The sequence below is a fragment of the Lithobates pipiens genome, unplaced genomic scaffold, assembly GCF_037356315.1.
Source record: "Lithobates pipiens isolate NorthernLeopardFrog02 unplaced genomic scaffold, aLitPip1_a1.2 Scaffold_27, whole genome shotgun sequence".
Classification (NCBI taxonomy): Eukaryota; Metazoa; Chordata; class Amphibia; order Anura; family Ranidae; genus Lithobates; species Lithobates pipiens.
Genome location: NW_027507788.1, coordinates 222,776,861 through 222,798,394, shown reverse-complemented (window position 1 = coordinate 222,798,394; position 21,534 = coordinate 222,776,861).

Here is a 21,534-nt window from a genome sequence, read left to right as displayed (position 1 = left end):
ACGAAAGACTGACACGACCGCTCTATTTACCGGGTTAATCTGAGGCCATTAGGCACACGCTATACCCAGGAAAGCTCACCCTATTCCAAGGAAAGGACCAGTCAGACCCCGAATACGCCAAGCGCCAAGGTGCCTTTTTCTCTCCCCTGACTTCGGATAGAACTCTTTCCGGCGCAAAGGCTGACATCTAGGAATCACCTTCTCCCCTTTCTCCCATCCGAAGCTTACACTCACTTTTTTAGCCAAAGCTCTTGGGGTTAGGGGACCTTTTTACCTTTCCAGTTGAAATGTTTTGCGGGTTCATTAGACCACATGCCCAGTAACAAGTTTGCCTCATAGTTTTTTATGTATGGGATGGTTACTTATATGTTATCTACCTGATTGTACCTCTGGCATACTATGTAACACAATCTGTAATTTTTTCCTTTATGAAAAATAAAACTTTTATGGAAAAAAATAAAAATAAATTAGTTATTATTTAATATATATTATTATTATTATCATCATTATTATTATTAATAATAATATAGTTATTAATATATTTATTTAATAATAATACTAATAATTAAAATAATTAATTATAAAATAGTTATTATTTAATATATTTAATAATAATAATAATAGATAAAATAATTAGTTATTATTTAATATATATTATTATTTTTATTATTATTATTAATAATAATAATAATAATAATAATAATAATAATAGAAATATAGTTATTAATATATTTATTTAATAATAATAATAATAATAATAATAATAATAAATAAATAAAATAATTATTTAATATATTTATTTAATAATAATAAATAAAATAATTAGTTATTTAATATATTTATTTCAAAATAATATTAATAATAACAAATTAGAAATTATTATTTGCAGCACTTTTTTTATGAATTTCATAACTATTATTAAAAATAATAACAAATTAATAAAATAAATCATATAGAAAATGTTCCTAAATTTCTGTATAAATTCCTATATAAATATGAATCTCCTCCTGTCATCGTGCTTCTTGTTAGCGCAGGAAGTGACGGGCTGTTTGTTCTAATTCTTGTATTTAAAGCCCCCATAGACTGTTCAAAATTCAGTCGATTCCCGCTGAATCATCGAATATTCTAGCCGTGGGTAGCCCTAGTTTGACAAAAGTTAATTCAATCTCTTCAGCTCCGGACATTTTACTCCCCTTCATGAGGCTGTTTTTTTTTTTTTTGCGATACGGCACTGCGTCACTTTATCTGACAATTGCGCGGTCGTGCGATGTTGCACCCAAATAAAATCGATGTCCTTCCCCACAAATAGAGATTTCTTTTGCTGGTATTTGATCACCTCTGCGGATTTTATTTTTGTCCTATAAACAAAAAAAGAATTACAAATTTGAAAAAATATATATATTTTTTTACTTTCTGCTATAAAAATCCCACTATTTTGTGTGTGTGTGTGTGTGTGTGTGGGGGGGGGGGGGGGGTGCTTTTACTATGGGAACCAGAGATCTGTGTTCCTGCTTAGCATCTCCATTTTCCTCTATGGGAGATCTGCCTTGTTTACATAAGTTCTGCCTCTCCCGGGAACAATCACCAGATGCCGACGAACATCGGGTCCGCTGATTGGCTCCCGCTGTGCCCAATTACAGAAGGTTGCCCAGACCCGGCATTTGAAATCACATACAGGTTGGTGATTTCGCAGTGAAGGGTCACCCCTGCTGCAGTAAATGCATGTGGGGCGACCGGGAAGCGGTTAAGGTGATACTAAAGGATTTTTTTAAAATAACAAACATGTTATACTTACCGGCTCTGTGTAATGGTTTTGCTCAGAGCAGCACGGGTCCTCCTCTTCTGGGGTCCCCCACCGGTGAGCCAGTCTCCTCCCCCCCCTGCTTAGTGCCCCCATAGCAAGCCGCTTTCTATGGGGGCACTCGTTTGTGTTTGGCCCTGCCCCCCTCACTGGCTGTGATTGACAGCTGTGTCTGAGCCAATGAGGAGGGAGACAGCTGGGAGAACAGATGCTCTAATGCAGATCAGGCTCAGGTATGTATAAGGGGGCCTGTGGGGGGGGGGGGGCGGGGATAGCTGCACCCGGAAGGTTTTTTACCTTCATGGATAGACCTAAATGCTTGTTAGATCTAGAGGGAGCTAAAGAGGTTGCTTCACTTACCTTCTTATTTGTGTCCACTTACCTTACTCCCTTCTTATTTGTGTCCACTTACCTTACTCCCTTCTTATTTGTGTCCACTTACCTTACCCCCTCCCTATTTGTGTCTACTTACCTTACCCCCTCCCTATTTGTTTCCACTTACCTTACCCCCCCATTTTGCGTCCAGTTACCTTACCCCCTCCCTATTTGCGTCCACTTACCTTACTCCCTACTTTTTTGCGTCCTCCTTCCGGTGCTCCCAGATTTGTGGGCGGTCCTTCAACATCATCACCTACAATAAAGAGCTGTCAATCCTGTATTCTATGTGGAAGACTCGGGAGAGCAACCAAGGCCAAGAGCACCACAGAGGAGACTTCCTGGGAGCGGTGCCACACTTCATTCCCGCACCCCCAGACTGAACAAGCAGTGTGTGGGGGGATGGGGGAGGGGATAGATTTTTACATGTAATGATTTTTCATGACCAGGCCATCTTTTGCAATACGGCACTGTGTTATTTTAACTGACAATTACACGGTCGTATGACGCTGCACCCAAATAAAATGTATGTCATTTTTTCCCCACAAATAGAGCTTTTTTTTTCTTTTTTTTTTTTTTCTTTAGCTGGGGGGTGGGGTGTTACCTGACTTAAACACTGGCCTACCTGCCTTACACACCGACCTACCTGCCAGACACACCGAGCTACAACACTGACCTACCTGCCAGACACACTGAGCTACCTGCCAGACACACCGAGCTACCTGCCGGGCACACCGAGCTACCTGCCAGACACACCGAGCTACCTGCCGGGCACACCGAGCTACCTGCCGGGCACACCGAGCTACCTGCCGGGCACACCGAGCTACCTGCCTGGCACACCGAGCTACCTGCCGGGCACACCGAGCTACCTGCCTGACACAATGACCTACCTGCCGGGCACACCGAGCTACCTGCCGGGCACACCGAGCTACCTGCCTGGCACACCGAGCTACCTGCCAGACACACCGAGCTACCTGCCTGACACACTGACCTACCTGCCAGACACACCGAGCTACCTGCCGGGCACACCGAGCTACCTGCCAGACACACCGAGCTACCTGCCTGGCACACCGAGCTACCTGCCTGGCACACCGAGCTACCTGCCAGAAACACAGAGCTACCTGCCTGACACACTGACCTACCTGCCGGGCACACCGAGCTACCTGCCTGGCACACCGAGCTACCTGCCTGACACACTGACCTACCTGCCTGACACACTGACCTACCTGCCAGACACACTGACCTACCTGCCAGACACACCGAGCTATCTGCCTGACACACTGACCTACCTGCCTGGCACACCGAGCTACCTGCCTGGCACACCGAGCTACCTGCCAGACACACTGACCTACCTGCCAGACACACTGACCTACCTACCTGCCACACCGAGCTACCTGCCTGGCACACTGACCTACCTGCATGGCACACCGAGCTACCTGCCTGGCACACCGAACTACCTGCCAGACACACCGAGCTACCTGCCAGACACACCGAGCTACCTGCCTGGCACACTGAGCTACCTGCCAGACACACTGACCTACCTGCTTGGCACACCGACCTACCTGCCAGATACACTGACCTACCTGCCTGGCACACTGAGCTACCTGCCTGGCACACCGACCTACCTGCCAGGCGCACCGACCTACCTGTCAGGCACACTGACCTACCTGCCAGGCACACTGACCTACCTGCCAGGCACACCGACCTACCTGCCAGACACACCGAGCTACCTGCCTGGCACACCGAGCTACTTGCCCACTGAAGACACAGGGCTTTTTGGGGACCCACACAGGACTTCAGCCAAGAGCAAAGCAAGGACAGATTAGGAGTATATGGGGTATCTCAGCCAATGGGCAGGGGTTTTCTTAAATCCCTCGGCCTTGTGGGAGAACCTATATATTTGGGTGGAGTCAGGTGATCGGGGTTCTGTCCCACCTGGAGGGCTGTCTAGGTGGACGTGTGCCTTACTACCCCGGGCTGCTAGGCAGGAGTTTGGGTCTATCCCGGGGACATCTGCCTTCCAGGCTGTCTGAAGGTCTATCCAGAAGCAAGAGGGCAGCGCAGGGTTGGCATTGCGTCTTGCAGCCCAACCAGAATTGACGGTTCTGCCAGCCGGAGAACATGTCGTGGTCGGAGGTAAAGGGAAATCTGTCGCCACTAAGAGACCAACCACCTTATTACCAGGGACCTCAGTGAGTAGCTGAAGCAAGTCCCGGAGCAGAATTCTCACCAACCGGGGACGGTGGAGAATCGGGAAACTTCAGTGGGAATCAAGCCAGGGACCCAACCAGCGGAGGAGATGCTTGCAGAGCAGCCTTGTATGCCAAGCCAGGGACCCAACCAGCGGAGGCGACGCTTGCAGAGCAGCCTTGTATGCCAAGCCAGGGACCGAGTGGGCCAGCGGGGCGATGCTTGAGAGGTATATTGAGTGCCAAGTTAGAGACCCAGCAGGGAAGTGGGGGTGACGCTTGAGGAAGATACCATGGTGAAGATTGGAGGAGCTCAAGGGATTCAGTGGCAGTGAATGAGAAGGTCTAGTGAGAGATCGGGAGCTCTATGTATGGAAGAACTACAAGAAGTGATTGTAGAGGAAGTGAAGGAACCGTTACATTTGGTGTTAGGAACCGTTCTCAGACTGTTGCCATAGGAGACAGCATCCCTACACATGCAGATGTGGTGTCTTGCTGGATGCATTTCCCTGCATGGCTGTCTACCTGTAGAAGTCTTGGAGTCTGCCAATTACCATTGCAACTACCTAAGGGTGTCCTGGCCCTAACTCTCTCTCTCTCCCAAAGTTCTGTTAACTAGTTGTCGACCGCCGGCCATCAAATGACGGCCAGGCGGCGCACCTATTGTGGCGGGAGGCCGTCATATGACGGCCTCCCGTTTAAACAGGGAATGCGCGCGATCGTGCGCGCGCATCCCTGTTTCTTCGGTGGCGGCGTGTCACGGAGACACCGCTCGCCACCGAAGGGGGTGAACAGCCATTCGTTATGGCTGTTTACCACGTGATCGGCCGTGATGAAGTCACGGCCGATCACAGATGGTCACACCCCGAACGTGCACGGCGCATGCGCGCGAGCGCGCTGCGCGTGCACGTCGGTGGCGGCGTGTTCCCCGGGAACACTGCTCGTCACCGACACTGGTAAATAGCCATTGGCCGGCTGTTTACCCACGTGATCGGCTGTGATCCTTTCACAGCCGATCACTCAAATGTAAACAAACCGCGGTAACGGGATGTTACCGGGTTGTTCTCCTCCTCACACACCGATCGTGTGTGAGGAGGAGATTGCGGTAACATCTCGTTACCGCATACAGTGTACACCAAACATACTGATTGCCCCCCCCCCTCCAATAAAGAGGACCTGTCACCACCCCTCATAGTACCTGTCAATCACAGTCCATCAGAGTACCTGTCACAACCCATCAGAGTATTTGAGTACCTGTCACAGCCCATCAGAGTACCCGAGTACCTGTCACGGCCCATCAGAGTACCAGAGTACCTGTCCCGGCCCATCAGAGTACCCGAGTACCTGTCCCGGCCCATCAGAGTACCCGAGTACCTGTCCCGGCCCATCAGAGTACCCGAGTACCTGTCCCGGCCCATCAGAGTACCCGAGTACCTGTCCCGGCCATCAGAGTACCCGAGTACCTGTCCCGGCCTATCAGAGTACCCGAGTACCTGTCCCGGCACATCAGAGTACCCGAGTACCTGTCACTGCACATCAGAGTACCCGAGTACCTGTCACTGCACATCAGAGTACCCGAGTACCTGTCACTGCACATCAGGGTACCCGAGTACCTGTCACGGCACATCAGGGTACCCGAGTACCTGTCACGGCCCATCAGGGTACCCAAGTACCTGTCACGGCCCATCAGGGTACCCGAGTACCTATCACAGTCCATTAGAGTACCCGAGTACCTGTCACAGTCCATTAGAGTACCCGAGTACCTGTCACAGTCCATTAGAGTACCGAGTACCTGTCACAGTCCATCAGGGTACCCGAGTACCTGTCACAGCCCATCTGAGTACCCGAGTACCTGTCACAGTCCATCAGGGTACCCGAGTACCTGTCACAGCCCATCTGAGTACCCGAGTACCTGTCACAGTCCATCAGGGTACCCGAGTACCTGTCACAGCCCATCTGAGTACCCGAGCACCTGTCACAGTCCATCAGGGTACCCGAGTACCTGTCACAGTCCATTAGAGTACTGAGTACCTGTCACAGTCCATTAGAGTACCTGTCACAGTCCATTAGAGTACCTGTCACAGTCCATTAGAGTACCGAGTACCTGTCACAGTCCATCAGGGTACCCGAGTACCTGTCACAGCCCATCTGAGTACCCAAGTACCTGTTCCATCCATCTGTGTACCAGAGTACCTGTCACAGTCCATCTGAGTACCCGAGTACCTGTCACAGTCCATATGAGTACCTGTCACCACCCTTCAGAGTACCCAAATACCAGTCACTAAACCATCAGAGTACTTGTCACCAGGCCATCAGAGTACCTGAGTACTTGTCACCAGGCCATCAGAGTACCTGTGTACTTGTCACCAGGCCATCAGAGTACCTGAGTACTTGTCACCAGGCCATCAGAGTACCCGAGTACTTGTCACCAGGCCATCAGAGTACCCGAGTACCTGTCACCAGGCCATCAGAGTACCTGAGTACCTATCAACAGGCCATCAGAGTACCCGAGTACCTGTCACCAGGCCATCAGAGTACCCGAGTACCTGTCACCAGGCCATCAGAGTACCCGAGTACCTGTCACCAGGCCATCAGAGTACCTGAGTACTTGTCACCAGGCCATCAGAGTACCCGAGTACCTGTCACCAGGCCATCAGAGTACCTGAGTACCTATCATCAGGCCATCAGAGTACCCGAGTACCTGTCACCAAGCCATCAGAGTACCTGAGTACCTATCATCAGGCCATCAGAGTACCCGAGTACCTATCTCCAGCCCATCAGAGTACCCGAGTACCTATTTGCAGCCCATGTCTCATAGAATATACGTTGGGGTGTTTGCTTTCCAAAATGGGGTCATTTTGTGGGTAATTTCACTGTCCTGGTGGTCCAGGACCTTCAAAAGTGTGATGGGTAGGAATGAAATAAGATGTGTCATTTATGCTCCTAGAACGCCTGAACGTACTACTTCAATGTTCGGCCTCTCTATGTGGCCAGGCTGTGTAAAAGTCCTACACATGTGGTATCGCCATACTCGGGAGGAGTAGCAGAATGTATTTTGGGGTGTAATTTTTGCTATATACATGCTATGTGTTAGAAATATCTTATAAATTGACAATTTTGTGTAAAAAAAAAAATGCGTTTTAATTTTTTTCCACATATTCCAAAAACTTCTGGAAAAAAATTAACCATTCAAAAGACTCATTATACCTCACAGATTATACGTTGGGGTGTTTGCTTTCCAAAATGCGGTCATTTTATGGGAAATTCCATTGTCCTGGTACTCCAGGGCCTTCAAAAGTGTAATAGGTGGTTGAGAAACGAGATGCGTCATTTTTGCTCGTAGAACGTCTGAAGGTACTACATCGATGTTGGTGCTCTGTATGTGGCCAGGCTGTGTAAAAGTCTCACACATGTGGTATCGCCGTACTCGGGAAGAGTAGCAGAATGTATTTTGGGGGGTAATTTGTTGTATACATATGCTGTGTGTGAGAAATAACCTGATAATATGACAATTTAGTAAAAAAAAATAAAAAAAAATAAAAAATCTTCATTTTGCAAAGAATTGTGGGAAAAAATGACAACTTAAAAAAACTCACCATGCTACTTACTTAATACCTTGGGATGTCTACTTTGTAAAAAGGGGTCATTTGGGGGGTATTTGTACTTTCCTGACTTCTTAGTGTCTCAAGAAATGAGATACACCTGATGTACTGAAGGCCTGATCAGAAGTGATCAATTTTCAGTGATTGGCACAATAGTTTGTAGACTCTATAACTTCACAAAGACCAAATAATATATACTAATGTGGGTTATTTTTACCAAAGATATGTAGCAGTATAATAAGGCCTCATGCACACGAGACGCAGATGAAACCTCTGTTAAAAAAAAGCTGAAACGCGCGTTTAGAAACGCGCGTTTTGCCGCGTTTGCATGTCGCGTTTAGACGCGTTTAGACGCGTTTAGACGCGTTTGCGTTTAGACGCGTTTATAAAGATAACATCATGTAGACCCTCCCCAAGCTCTCAAAGCATTTTTTTTAACCATTTCTGCTATTTTGATCAGAGTGAGCAGCAGCAGCATAGAGAGCAGTTGTACACTTGCATTTGCCGTGTCACTTGCCACGGCACCTGCCACAAGTTGTGGATTGTCCACTTGCCACGTCACTTGCCACAAGTTGGGGATTGTCCACTTGCCACATCACCTGCCACGTCACCTGCCACAAATTGTGGATTGTCCACTTGCCACGTCACTTGCCACATCACCTGCCACGTCACTTGCCACGAGATGTGGATTGTCCACTTTCCACGTCATCTGCCATGCCACCTGCCACAAGCTGTGGATTGTCCACTTGCCACGTCACCAGCCACATCACCTGCCACAAGTTGTGGATTGTCTACTTGCCGCGTCACTTGCCACATCACCTGCCACGTCACTTGCCACGTCACCTGCCACAAGTTGTGGATTGTTCACTTGCCACGTCACCTGCCACGTCACCTGCCACAAGTTGTGGATTGTCCACTTGCCACGTCACTTGCCACAAGCTGTGGATTGTCCACTTGCCACATCACTTGCCACGTCACCTGCCACATCACTTGCCACGTCACCTGCCACAAGTTGTGGATTGTTCACTTGCCACGTCACCTGCCACGTCACCTGCCACAAGTTGTGGATTGTCCACTTGCCACGTCACTTGCCACAAGCTGTGGATTGTCCACTTGCCACATCACTTGCCACGTCACCTGCCACATCACTTGCCACGTCACCTGCCACAAGTTGTGGATTGTTCACTTGCCACATCACCTGCCACGTCACCTGCCACAAGCTGTGGATTGTCCACTTGCCACATCACTTGCCACGTCACCTGCCACATCACTTGCCACGTCACCTGCCACAAGTTTTGGATTGTCCACTTGCCACGTCACTTGCCACGTCATCTGCCATGCCACCTGCCACAAGCTGTGGATTGTCCACTTGACACGTCACCAGCCACATCACCTGCCACAAGTTGTGGATTGTCCACTTGCCACGTGACTTGCCACATCACCTGCCACGTCACTTGCCACATCACCTGCCACAAGTTGTGGATTGTCCACTTGCCACGTCACTTGCCACAAGCTGTGGATTGTCCACTTGCCACATCACTTGCCACGTCACATGCCACGTCACTTGCCACGTCACCTGCCACGTCACCTGCCACAAGTTTTGGATTGTCCACTTGCCACGTCACTTGCCACGTCAGCTGCCACGTCACTTGCCACGAGATGTGGATTGTCCACTTTCCACGTCATCTGCCATGCCACCTGCCACAAGCTGTGGATTGTCCACTTGACACGTCACCAGCCACATCACCTGCCACAAGTTGTGGATTGTCCACTTGCCACGTGACTTGCCACATCACCTGCCACGTCACTTGCCACATCACCTGCCACAAGTTGTGGATTGTCCACTTGCCACGTCACTTGCCACAAGCTGTGGATTGTCCACTTGCCACATCACTTGCCACGTCACCTGCCACGTCACTTGCCATGTCACCTGCCACGTCACCTGCCACAAGTTTTGGATTGTCCACTTGCCACATCACTTGCCACGTCAGCTGCCACGTCACTTGCCACGAGATGTGGATTGTCCACTTTCCACGTCATCTGCCATGCCACCTGCCACAAGCTGTGGATTGTCCACTTGACACGTCACCAGCCACATCACCTGCCACAAGTTGTGGATTGTCCACTTGCCACGTGACTTGCCACATCACCTGCCACGTCACTTGCCACATCACCTGCCACAAGTTGTGGATTGTCTACTTGCCGCGTCACTTGCCACTTCACCTGCCACGTCACCTGCCACAAGTTGTGGATTGTCCACTTGCCACGTCACTTGCCACAAGCTGTGGATTGTCCACTTGCCACATCACTTGCCACGTCACCTGCCACGTCACTTGCCACGTCACCTGCCACAAGTTTTGGATTGTCCACTTGCCACGTCAGCTGCCACGTCACTTGCCACATCACCTGCCACGTCACCTGCCACAAGTTGTGGATTGTCCACTTGCCACGTCACTTGCCACATCACCTGCCACGTCACTTGCCACGAGATGTGGATTGTCCACTTGCCATGTCACTTGCCACGTCACCTGCCACGTCACTTGCCACGTCAGCTGCCACGTCACTTGCCACAAGATGTGGATTGTCCACTTGTCACATCACCTGCCACATCACTTGCCACATCACCTGCCACAAGTTGTGGATTGTCCACTTGCCACGTCACTTGCCACATCACCTGCCACGTCACTTGCCACAAGATGTGGATTGTCCACTTTCCACGTCACCTGCCATGCCATCTGCCACAAGTTGTGGATTGTCCACTTACCACCTCACCAGCCACATCACCTGCCACAAGTTGTGGATTGTCCACTTGCCACACCACTTTCCACGTCACCTGCCACGTCACCTGCCACAAGATGTGGATTGTCCACTTGCCACGTCACCAGCCACATCACCTGCCACAAGTTGTGGATTGTCCACTTGCCACGTCCCTTGCCACGTCCCCTGCCACGTCACCTGCCACAAGTGGATTGTCCACTTGCCACATCACTTGCCACATCACCTGCCACAAGTTGTGGATTGTCCACTTGCCACGTCACCTGACACAAGTTGTGGATTGTCCACTCGCCACGTCACTTGCCACATCCCCTGCCACAAGTGGATTGTCCACTTGCCACATCACTTGCCCCATCACCTGCCACAAGTTGTGGATTGTCCACTTGCCACGTCACCTGACACAAGTTGTGGATTGTCCACTCGCCACGTCACTTGCCACATCACCTTCCACAAGTGGATTGTCCACTTGCCACGTCACTTGCCACGTCCCCTGCCACAAGTGGATTGTCCACTTGCCATGTCACTTGCCACGTCACCTGCCACAAGTTATGGATTGTCCACTTGCCACGTCACATGCCAGTCACCTGCCACAAGTTGTTGATTTTCCACTTGCCACGTCACCTGCCAAGTCACTTGCCGCGTCACCTGCCAGGTCACTTGCCACGTCACCTGCCACAAGTTGTCTATTGTCCACTTGCCACGTCACATGCCAGTCACCTGCCACAAGTTGTTGATTTTCCACTTGCCACGTCACCTGCCAAGTCACTTGCCGCATCACCTGCCAGGTCACTTGCCACGTCACCTGCCACAAGTTGTCTATTGTCCACTTTCCACGTCACTTGCCACTTCACCTGCCACGTCACTTGCCACAAGTTGTGGATTGTCCACTTGCCACATCACTTGCCACCTGCCATGTCACTTGCCACAAGTTGTGGATTGTCCACTTGCCACGTCACTTGCCACAAGTTGTGGATTGTCCACTTGCAATTGCAATTGTTTAAAATATTTTTCTAATGGTTTTTCATCATTTGCAATCATTTTTGAGATTTTTAATGTAAAAAAAAAGGTCACCTTTAAAAACGCATATAAACGCAAACGCGGCTAAACGCGGTAGCGGCGTTTTGCCGCGTTTTACCGCGTTTTGCCGCGTTTTGCGTCTGAAACGCAGACATTTTTGTTTCTGAACGCATTTTTTTGCTTCTGGAAAAACGAGATTAAACGCAACTGCATATAAACGGAAAAAAACGAGACTGTGTGCATGGACACATAGGATAACATTGAATGAGTTCAGGTGCAGTTGAAAAAACTGTCCAACTGCATCTGAACGCGCGTTTAACTGCGTCTCGTGTGCATGAGGCTTTAATTTTGGCCAAAATTTATGAAGAAAAATTACTAATTAGCAATAATTTATGACAGAAACTAAGAAAAAGGCATTTTTTTCACAAAATTTACGTTTTATTTTATTTATAGCACAAAAAATAAAAAACCCACTATGATTAAATACCACTAAAAGAAAGCTCTATTTGTGTGGAAAAAAGGACGCAAGTTTCATATGGATACAGTGTTGGATGACTGAGTAATTGTCATTCAAACTGTGAGAGCGCTGAAAGCTGAAAATTGGTCTGGTCAGGAAGGAGGTGTAACTGCACTGTATTGAGGTGGTTAAGAGAGTTCAAATCTCTTTGCATTGAAGAAGTGTCTGGCGCCCAATCAATATCCCTTATACTACACCCACTATGCCTCACAACCCACCACATACAGAAGGATGTCAGCAGTTCTTGGCTCTGAAGGTTCTCATTAGACTGGAGGAGGCCTGGGACTTTGCTGCAGGGGCAAAAAAAAAAAAAATCCTAATAAGCGTATATTGAATGGTTTAGGCAAAAAAGTTATCGCGTCTACAAACTACGGGATATATACTGAAATTTTTATTTATTTTTTACTAGTAATGGCGACGATCAGCATTTTTGTAAGCGGGACTGCGATATTGCGGCAGACAAATCGGACACTAAGTGACACTTTTGAGACTTTTTGGGGACCAGTGACACCAATGCAGTGATCAATGCTATAAAAAAAAAAAGCACTGTCACTGTACTAATGACACTGGCTGGGAAGGGGTTAACAGGGGTGATCAAGGGGTTAAATGTGTTCCCTAGGGGATGCTTGCTAACTGTGTGTGGGGGGGAGGTGCTTTGACTGCTCAGCAGAAACACAAGACCTCCATCTTCCCCCTCTGACAGAATGGTGGTCTGCCTCTCCTGAGGACGATCGGTGAGTCCCGGCGGACATCGGGTCCCGCTGATTGGCTCCCGCTGTGTCCAATCACAGTAGGAGTGGGTGGCCGGTGGCGTCTGTGTGTCGCAAACCCAATGCACAAAATCACATACAGGCACAAGATTTTGTGGTGGGGGACCTTTATCCCGGCCACCACTCGCTCCTGAATGGCTTCCGCACCTTCGTCCTCACCAGGGGCAGAGAGATCGGCTTGTCCACAGGAAGGCATGTCACCCGATGGCCCAGGAGATGGCTGAGAACTTCCAGTAGGAGAGGCCCTGCTGGCCTCCATGACTTCCCCAGAAAGGGGCCAGGAGAAGCTCCAGAGACACCTTCCTCCTGACACACCTGTGCTCCAATGATGGGTGGGGCACTATTCATCCCACTGACACCAATGATGAGGCGCTATTCCTCCCACTGACACCAATGATGGGGCACTATTCCTCCCACTGACACCAATGATGGGGCACTATTCCTCCCACTGACACCAATGATGGTGCACTATTCCTCCCACTGACACCAATGATGGGGCACTATTCCTCCCACTGACACCAATGATGGGACACTATTCCTCCCACTGACACCAATGATGGGGCACTATTCCTCCCACTGACACCAATGATGGGACACTATTCCCCCCACTGATACCAATGATGGGGCACTATTCCTCCACTGACACCAATGATGGGACACTATTCCCACCACTGAGACCAATGATGGGGCACTATTCCTCCCACTGATACCAATGATGGGGCACTATTCCTCCCACTGACACCAATGATGGGGCACTATTCCTCCCAATGACACCAATGATGGGGCACTATTCCTCCCACTGATACCAATGATGGGGCACTATTCCTCCCACTGACACCAATGATGGGGCACTATTCCTCCCACTGACACCAATGATGGGGCACTATTCCTCCACTGACACCAATGATGGGACACTATTCCCACCACTGACACCAATGATGGGACACTATTCCCACCACTGAGACCAATGATGGGGCACTATTCCTCCCACTGACACCAATGATGGGACACTATTCCCACCACTGAGACCAATGATGGGGCACTATTCCTCCCACTGACACCAATGATGGGGCACTATTCCTCCCACTGACACCAATGATGGGGCACTATTCCCACCACTGAGACCAGTGATGGGGCACTATTCCTCCCACTGACACCAATGATGGGGCACTATTCCTCCCACTGACACCAATGATGGGGCACTATTCCCACCACTGGCACCAATGATGGGGCACTATGGCTCCCACTGATACCAATGATGGGGCACTATTCCTCCCACTGATACCAATGATGGGACACTATTCCTCCCACTGATACCAATGATGGGGCACTATTCCTCCCACTGACACCAATGATGGGGCACTATTCCTGCCACTGACACCAATGATGGGGCACTATGGCTCCCACTGATACCAATGATGGGGCACTATTCCTCCCACTGATACCAATGATGGGACACTATTCCTCCCACTGATACCAATGATGGGACACTATTCCTCCCCTGCTGCCCCCATGCTTCAGCATATATTCTCATTTTTTTTTTTATTTTTTTAACTGTGGTGGTGAAATCACCTCCACCAGCGCTGGAGTCACGGCTTTATGTATCGTGGGAGCAAACGCTGTTGCTGTCAAGATAAATAAATCCGCGCTGCAACTGAGTGGCCCCGAACCTTGTCTTTTGGGGCCCTTCGGCGGCTCTCGTGGCTACTCCTCTTATCAGATAACCCCCCAGGAAAAGCACTCTCCCGGGGGGTTACCTTGCAGGTGCCCCGACGCCTGCATTATTGGATTTGCAGCGGGAGCCAATGGCTGCGCTGCTATCAATCTATCCAATCAGGAGCTAAGAACCCAGGGCAATGGAAGATCGCATCTGCGCCTGGTGAAGTTCCAGGGCTCAGGTAAGTAAAATGGGGGGGCGTTCACTGTCAGGTGTTTTTTCACTTTAATGCATAGAATGGAAAAAACACAAGGGTTTACAACCCCTTTAAATGCATCATCACTATGCTGCAACTGCATGCAATGCACACAGTTGCAGAGGGGTTGCAGTGCAGTCCCATTCATCTAGGGACTTAAAGTGTGCCCTGACTGGATAAAGATTGAGAAGCACTGGCATAGAGGAACCCATCTCTCCATTTTCCTCATGTAGCGGCTGAATGCCTGTGGGAGGGAGAGGTGGAAAAGTGGGGGAGAAATTGAGAAATCGGTTCCTTTATATGCAGCCACCCACTTGTGACCAGGCCCTGTTGTTCTGCCACCGGGCTCGAAGGAAAGGGCCATGTCAGGGGGGCCCTTCATGGTTTCTTGCATCAGGGCCCTGAAGGTTCTAGTTACGCTACTGAATGACACTATTCCTCCCAATGACACCAATGATGGGCCACTATTCCTCCCAATGACACCAATGATGGGCCACTATTCCTCCCAATGACACCAATGATGGGACACTATTCCTCCCACTGACACCAATGATGGGGCACTATTCCTCCTACTGATACCAATGATGGGACACTATTCCTCCCACTGACACCAATGATGGGACACCATTCCTCCCACTGACACCAATGATGGGGCACTATTCCTCCCACTGACATTAATGATGGGGCACTATTCCTCCTACTGATACCAATGATGGGGCACTATTCCTCCTACTGATACCAATGATGGGGAACTATTCCTCCCACTGACACCAATGATGGGGCACTATTCCTCCACTGACAGAACCACCGGCTGCACTGGGTATGCCCACCATTAGAATACCTCCCTTCATCCACCCACTTCTAATGATGGGCATACATGCACCATTTATATATGCCAAAGCATGGGGGCAACCGCCCCAAAAATAAGAGCAAATCGCTCCTCCACCCCTGCCTCCATGCTTCGGCATATATGCTCTTTTTTTTTTTTTTTTTTGACCGTGGTGGTGAAATCACCTCCTACGGCGCTGGAGTCACGGCTTTATGTATCGTGGGAGCAAACGCTGTTGCTCTCAAGATAAATAAATCCGTGCTGCAACTGAATGGCGTACCTGAAAACAAACATTCTTATTATCCCTCCACTTCACAGCGAGCAAATTATTACACTTCAAGCAGGCTCTCTCCCCCAGCCTAAGAATCTACAAGTCTCTGGGGAAAGCCCCGGCGATTAGATTGCACGGCGCCACATGCTCCAATCTGATGATCAAGCAAGTGACTAAAAAGTGGCACGTTCGTGTAATAATTGTCCACATATAAGTGTTACCTCTTTCTGAATAAAGGCGACACCAAGTCCCACACAATCTTGCCAGCGGTTCCTATGTAAGTCAGGGCAGTTCTCTGGCTCTATGTAACTATCTCTTCCCTCGTAAACCATAAAACTACATGTATAGCCTGTGGCCCTGTCACAGAGCTCATACATCTTGACCCCGCATCTGGCACGCTTGCTGGGAATGTATTGTTTGATAGACAAGCGTCTAGAAAATGTAATCAGGGACTCATCAACGCAGGCAACTTGATGGGGAGTAAAGTCTGCAAAACGTTGGTTGAAGTGGTTTACGAAGGGGGCGAATTTTGTAGAGCTGATCGTATCCAGGGTCACCCCGAGGACGACAGAGTTCATTGTTGTTTAAGTGCCTAAACCCCAAGATCTGCTCGTTTCGTGCCCTGGTCATGGAGGCAGAGAACACGGGCATAAGGTGAATTGGGTCAGTGGACCAATATGACCGAAACTCACTTTGGTTATGCCCATGTTGAGGGAAAGGTCCAGAAAGGTCTTAAATTCGGAGACCGGAATTGGTTTCCAATCTGTGGCAAGGGAGGACTGGGGATTAGTGGCGATGTATTGACCAGTGTACAAATTGCTTTGGCCCACAATAGATCTACAGAGATCTTCGGTGAAAAACAGCGAATAAAAATCAAGTGACTTAAAATCAACTGTTTCCACCTGAATGCCAGGTTGGCCAGTGAATGGGGGAAGTACGGGTGCTGCAAAAGTGGTGGGTTCCCAATTAGGATTGGCAAATTCTGCAGGATGGGCACGACGGGCCTGTCTTTGTCTTCTTGGTGGCAGCGGGACACGACTTGTGCTTGCCACCTCGCCAGCTTGAACTGCACTTATGGGACTTGCCACGTCACCATGTGATACTGCAGTACTGGATGTATGACCAGGATGTACTAGGCCGCTGGTGCTTGCCAGTTCACCAGAAGGATGAGCGGTACTAGTACTGATTTGCTCCATACGCGGGTCCTGCGGATCTTGCACCTCAACAGCAGAAGAAGAAGATCGGGGTCAGGTACAACAACTCTATCGTCGGAGCTATCCGTCATGGATCCGCTGTCGTCTACAGGATCGTATTCTCAGCCTGAATCTGACAGACGAGTGACTTCCTCTTCACTATCTGTCATCCTCAAAAAGCATTCTGCCTTATTCCCACGCCGTCCTCATCCCACATCGTCCCCTTGCCTTTTTCCCACGCCGTCCCTCTGTCCTCATCTCACACCGTCCCCCTACCTTCTTCCCACAGCACCCCCGTCCTCATCCCACAGCGCCCCTCTGTCCTCATCCCACAGCACCCCCCTGTCCTCATCCCACAGCACCTCCCTGTCCTCATCCCACAGCGCCTCCCTGTCCTCATCCCACAGCACCCCCCTGTCCTCATCCCACAGCACCCCCCTGTCCTCATCCCACAGCACCTCCCTGTCCTCATCCCACAGCGCCCTCCCTGTCCTCATCCCACAGCGCCCTCCCTGTCCTCATCCCACAGCGCCCCCCCTGTCCTCATCCCACAGCGCCTCCCTGTCCTCATCCCACAGCGCCTCCCTGTCCTCATCCCACAGCGCCTCCCTGTCCTCATCCCACAGCGCCCCCCTGTCCTCATCCCACAGCGCCCCCCTGTCCTCATCCCACAGCGCCCCCTTGTCCTCATCCCACAGCGCCTCCCTGTCCTCATCCCACAGCGCCCCCCCCCCTGTCCTCATCCCACAGCGCCTCCCTGTCCTCATCCCACAGCACCTCCCTGTCCTCATCCCACAGCGCCCCTCTGTCCTCATCCCACAGCACCCCCCTGTCCTCATCCCACAGCGCCTCCCTATCCTCATCCCACAGCGCCTCCCTGTCTTCATCCCACAGCGCCCCTCTGTCCTCATCTCACACCGTCTGTCCTCACCCCGCGCCGCCCCCCCTTGTCCTCACCCCACGCCACCCCCCTATCTTCACCCCACGCCGTCCCCCCTGTCCTCACCTCACGCCGTCCCCCTGTCCTCATCCCACGCCATCCCCCTGTCCTCCAAGCGCAACCCATTCAAATGCATGGGCCGATCTGCAACTTCCTGCGGTTGCTTCACAGTTGTCCGGTCTTTAGGGGTTGAGAACAGCCCCCGAGTCGGGCGTTCCCACAATTACGTCAAAAACGTTTCCTTCATCTTTTTGTCTTGCGCGTCTCTCCAGCGCTGTGATTATTTCAGACGCAATGAGATCAGATTTTATGTCTTCGAGTTGTTCTTCCATCCCTTTTATCCTGTCCATCACTCTTTCTTCCACCCCATTTATCCTGTCCATCACTCCTTCTTCCATCACCTTTAGCTGGTCCCTCTGTCTGGGTCTGGCCATGCAGTACCAAAGTCTATGGAGATAAAGAAAGAAATGTTATAAGAACGTCTCCATAAACAATCAGAAATTTCCAGAATAGCCGACTTCACCTAAATCTGTGTTTTATAGAAAACAAATAGTCACACGCCATCACCCCATTTGTTATTGTTACCAGCAGCCTCCCTTTATTCACCCCTCCCCCATAGAACAAATGTTAGAGGTGCAATAATCTCATTATGACCAGTGAGGGGTTTGTGCTGCTAAACTCAGGGCAATTAGCACAGGAAACATAACATGCATGTCTTATGGACTGCCTACCTACAGGCAGGGAAAAGATGAATACGGTATTAGGAGGTGGGGGCTCAGTGACAGTGGGTGATAACATGAAAATGGGTAATGTAGAAAATGGAGAAAACCTATGAAGAATGTACAATGACTTACCCAAGGAGGCATCCCGTTATACTGAAGGTGAACAATATTATAAGTAAGAGTCCGCATATTATTATAAAGCGCCCATCTAACTTCATACTGATGATATTGGGATCGGTGACTTGGACTCCTGAATAAGTACTGGCCTCAGTCGTCGTTGGTGAAGACATCCTGGAGCCCTCGGTGTCCGTGGCTGAAGGGGTTGCTCTAGGTATATGTAGGCCTCCCGAATCGTAGTCACCGGTCCCAGTCATCGGAGGAAGCATCCTGGAGCCCTCGGTGTCTAAATGGGTTGCACCATCTTGATCTGGGCTTCCCGAATTGTACTCAGTGTAGTCATCCGTCTCAGTCATTGCTGCCGGAGACTTCCTGGGGCTCTCGGCGCCAGTGACTGATGGGGTCTCGCTCGCTTCATCTAGGGTTCCTTGGTTCTTCTCGTCCGTCTCGGTATCAGCCACCTCCAAAGTAGGTATATGTAGGCCTCCCGAATCGTAGTCACCGGTCCCAGTCATCGGGGGAAGCATCCTGGAACCCTCGGTGTCCGTGGCTGAAGGGGTTGCTCTAGGTATATGTAGGCCTCCCGAATCGTAGTCACCGGTCCCAGTCATCGGGGGAAGCATCCTGGAACCCTCGGTGTCCGTGGCTGAAGGGGTTGCTCTAGGTATATGTAGGCCTCCCGAATCGTAGTCACCGGTCCCAGTCATCGGGGGAAGCATCCTGGAGCCCTCGGTGTCTAAATGGGTTGCACCATCTTGATCTGGGCTTCCCGAATTGTACTCAGTGTAGTCATCCGTCTCAGTCATTGCTGCCGGAGACTTCCTGGGGCTCTCGGCGCCAGTGACTGATGGGGTCTCGCTCGCTTCATCTAGGATTCCTTGGTTCTTCTCGTCCGTCTCGGTATCAGCCACCTCCAAAGTAGGACCTGTTCAAACAAAAACAAAAGAAATGAATAAACACAAGAGCCGAGCAAACCAAGGGGCATTCATGACAATAAATCTACTCCAAATCACTCTGATCCAATTGGTCGTGAATCAAAAGGATACGATTCTATCTCCGTTCTTTATGGTGAACTCCAAAGCTGAGGAGGTTTTATAAAGCGTTTGGGGTATCTATGGATCATTGTGGGGGGCGTACAATTGTGAGCCATGACAGATTTGGTATCTATTGACTGGATTCTGTCTCAGCTTTTATATCAGATGGGGAGATTTCATTGTGTTGGAGTTTAGTGAATTTAATTTGAGTTTTTTTTATACTGAAAATTTAGATTTGATAAACTGTCACTATTTCATCCTATAGGTCCTCTGTGCTCATAATTATGTAATGTGGGGGGAGGGGTAAGGCTCGGTTCACACAGGGGCGACTTAGCCGCCTGACAAGTCGCGCTCCGTTCTGTACTATGGAACCGTTCTAATAGTAGCGACTCAAGTCGCTCCGACTTAGAAAAAAGGTTCCTGTACTATTTTTGGGGCGACTTCAGACGACTTGCATTGACTTCTATACAGAAGTCGTTTTGCAAGTCGCCGCTGAAGTCGTGTGCAGGTCGCGTCTGTGAGTCGCGCTGCAAGTCGTGCCGCCCCTGTGTGAACCGAGCCTTAAGGTTATTTTTCTAATCAAGTTTTATAGAGAGATATACAGGAGATATAACGATACATTCACTTGTCATTACAATCTGTGATACAATCTAAAATATAATACATTGCAGCTTTACAGTTTTTAGGTATGGTGGCTGCATTAGTTATCTGTTTTCAGGCTATTCCTTTCTTTTATCTTCAGCTGTTGATTGGCCAGTAACACACCTCCTGTCCTATGGTGGCTACATTCACTCTGTCAGTGTATCTATGGAGGAGCATTGTACTGTCAATTAGAGGAGGGGGGTGTTGGATGGACTAGTACATTTATCATCCACTTCTGACTGCGTACGTCCTAACTTTGAAGAGGAATATCATTGTTATGGCAGCAACTAGCTGTCATACCCCCAGTATCTTCTCCAGCCGGCAGTCTGCTTTCCGATAAGAGTGTTCCCTGCGGCGGATTCGCCGCAAGATGACTTTTATCAGCGGCAGGAGAGAGGCCCCCTCCCACTGCGCTCTGGTGCCCTCCGCCACTTACTGGAGGCAATCGGATGTTGCTCCTTGCAGGGTATTATGGAGCTGAGTGAGGGGAAGATGCCCCCCCCCCCATAGATCTTAAGGGGCCCTTTTTTTTTCTTTTTTTTTAAATGACAATTTTTTTTTTTTTTTTATTGCATTTTAGTTTAAATATGAGGTCTGGAGTCTTTTTGACCCCACATCTCATATTTAAAGTGGGGTACCCCCTAAAAAAAAAAAAAAAAAATGTAAAAGTCAGCAGCTACAAATACTGCAGCTGCTGACTTTTAATAATCAGACACTTACCTGTCCCAGCGTCCAGCGCTGCGGGGGAACAAAGCCCCCCCCTCGTTCCCCGCTCCGCTCATGGCGCCATCATTCGTAGTGTGGGCACCCACTGTGCATGCGCGAGC